Consider the following 3,254-nt stretch of genomic DNA (forward strand, 5'->3'; position numbering starts at 1 on the left):
ACGGTCCGCAGTGAGACACAGAGGAGGGAGGAGACTCTTATTGTGGTAGGGAGGCTGTTCACCGTGTCAAGCAGCAAATTAACATAAAAACAGGAAATACATATTTTCAAAATAAAAGCTAACCATTATTTTACATCTTCAGATAATATTTAGATTTCAGTAAAGAAAATGTAAACTTAACAATGCTGACATTCACAGGATGTATTTTATATTTCATGTTAAAATAAATTCAATAAAATGCAATAATATTTTCATTTTATCATTTATCATTTTATATCATTCTATATAAATATAACTATATGAAATATAACTTAACTTTTATAAAGTAAGTTTGATGAAGGCAAAAATTTAAAAAAAATGAGAGAAAAAGTTAAAAAATAATTAGACAAATTAGAGACAAAAAAAATCGAGAACACTCTGTCTCTCGCTCTCTCTCTCTCTCTCTCTCTCTCTCTCTCTCTCTCTCTATATATATATATATAAATATATATATATACCGGTATATATATATGTGTGTCAGCCCTGTGATTGACTGGCGACCAGTCCAGGGTGTACCCCACCTTTCGCCCATTGACAGCTGGGATAGGCTCCAGCCCCCCTGCGACCCTGAACAGGATAAGCGGTATAGATGATGGAAGGAAGGATGGATGGATATGTGTGTGTGTGTGTGTGTGTGTGTGTGTGTGTGTGTGTGTGTGTGTAATAGGGTTAGTAATAATACAATACGGTATGAATATATGAGTAATAAATTATATAAACAATAATTATTAATAATGTAGATAATCTTTCAGAAGCCAAAATATCAAATGATGGATTAAATTCTGAAAATGTGTTTTAAATATTAAAATGATGTGTTGAAGTTATTTTATTTTGAAAGGCCCAATTTTAACATTAAACTGACTCATCACAAAACTATCTTTAACATGAAGAGTCGATTTTTTTTATAAGCAAACTTTAACGTTTTGTGTTTATTTAATGTAAGAGTGCAAATAATTATTTACACTTTTTTTTTAAGTTTAATGATTTAATTAAATAAAGTCGTTAAAATAAAATGTGTTCTTTATCACATCAGTAAAAGTAAGTTATACGTGACACGTGAGTCTGTTAAATTCACTCAATTATTATATTATATAAATTCAACTGTGTGTACCGGAAACGCTTTAACTTTGAAGGGCCTATCGGAAGTTGTTTCTTACAGTTTAATGTAACTATTGAAGAAAACGAGAACAGCTTCCGGTTACATATTTCATAATAAAAGAAGCAATTTAAATCATCCGGTAATGCAGCTCATCCTTCAAATGTTCGTTTTTGTTTTTGTTTTTTAAATAAACGTTTTTACTAATTTATGAAGATTTTTAGCTTAACTTTATTTTTATTGTCTGATTCACTTCCTGTCAGATCATTTACCCCGAACACACCGATTATTACTAATAATAATGATATCATGATAATATGGTGAAACACTTTCAGCTCGACGTCATCATCAAATCTCTGCTTTGATTTGTCCAAACAAAATAGAAAATAAACAATGATTACATAAAAGATCCATAAGTCCTCATCACAGAGTTTATTTAAGTTCAACACCAAAACATTCATCAAAAGTTTTGACTTTTATTGATGATCAATAAATCAAACATAACAGATCAATAATCAGTGGTGGACAAAGTACACAGCTTCATTACTTGAGTCGAAGTATAGATCCTCCTGTCACATATTACTCCGATACAAGTGAAAGTTGCTCAGTCAGATTATCACTTCAAGTTCTGGAGTTCTTGTTTTTTTAAAGATGATTTTTTTGGCTTTGCCTTTATTAGACAGGACAGATGAAGAGAGACAGGAAGTGTGGGGAGCAGAGAGTGGGGGGTTGACATGCACCAAACGGATCGGCAGGCCGGGAGTCGCACTTACGGTGCGACTCCCGGCGACTCAGTGCGTCGAGGACTGTAGCCTCTGCACTGGGGCGCCCGCTCTACCAACCCAGCCAAACCAGCGCCCCAGGAGTTCTTGTTTTTAAAATACTTCATCGTTCAAACGACTTTTTAAAAGTCTCAACACGTTTTAATGAATCCGGAGAATCGTCGTCCTTCTCTTTAGATCAGCACCACCAATAAATGAACAGCCTGATCCGAGTGACGTCTGCTCTGCGTTCAACCATGGAGACGGGCGAGGTTCAGGTACGGCAACACCACTAAGACAAACCACACGCAGAACTACACGAACACTGTTTATTGTCTTTAGGATTTAAGAAAAGAAAACTCATCAGCTGACAGAGCAAAAGTATCGAGTACCGAGAACGTTGAGAGAAATGTGGCGGAGTCAAAGTTTCCTCCGGAAGAAAACTCAAGTACAGATACTCAAAACATGTACTGAAGTAAATGTACTTTGTTTCTGTCCACCGCTGTCAATAACTGAATGTTTACAATCAATACATCTTTAATTTCTGTTATTTTCTAAATTAATGTTGATTGTTTGCTTTTATTGATCGATCAGAACAATCATTAAAAATCTAATCAAGCCTAAAAGCAAAGTTGTAAAGATTGTGATCCTGAAAAAGAGGAAAATATAAATGTTGGTGTTAAAGTTTAAAAATGAACTTTTAATTTGTTTTCACTTCCACCATAATTTTTTAGTCTAAATGATTTAAGTGATTAATCTTCTACTAGTTCTGCACTCACTCGACATCCATGAAGGAAATTCTGATTATTATAATTAATTATAATTAGTTTTAAAATAAACTTCAGGATTTAAAGGATTTTCTTTTGTTTCTTTTAGATATCATTTTGCTAAATTATGCTAAATATATTTAGAATTTATATAGATAATTATATTACATATTATATAATATTAATTTATTTGTTTTTTATTTAATCTTTGAAATTCTTCATTTTAATTTGTTTACATTTTTTTGTGTTTTTTTCTATTTTTATTGTTTTTCTATCATCATTTCTGTCCTTTGCTTTTATTTCCTGTTTTATTTTGGTGAGTATTTTCAGTGACATCACTCTGATGATCCATGTGTAAATAAAAGAGTTCAAGTTTTTTCACTTTGTTTTCAGACAGAAAACTTTACATGAGAAATCACTGAAAGATAAGAATCTGCTGTTTGATGGATTTTAAGTATTTAAAATCTTTTATTTTAACGTGTTATTTTAACATGTTGTTAGCTGTGCAGCTTTAGTTTTACAGTGTAACTTTTAAGAGTGAATCTGTGTGTGTTCATGATGCCGGGACGACGAAGAGTCGTGTTTCTGATT

The sequence above is a fragment of the Semicossyphus pulcher genome, unplaced genomic scaffold (assembly GCF_022749685.1).
Source record: "Semicossyphus pulcher isolate SPU_LCO1_2020_fin unplaced genomic scaffold, fSemPul1.0.p SCAF_24, whole genome shotgun sequence".
Classification (NCBI taxonomy): Eukaryota; Metazoa; Chordata; class Actinopteri; order Labriformes; family Labridae; genus Semicossyphus; species Semicossyphus pulcher.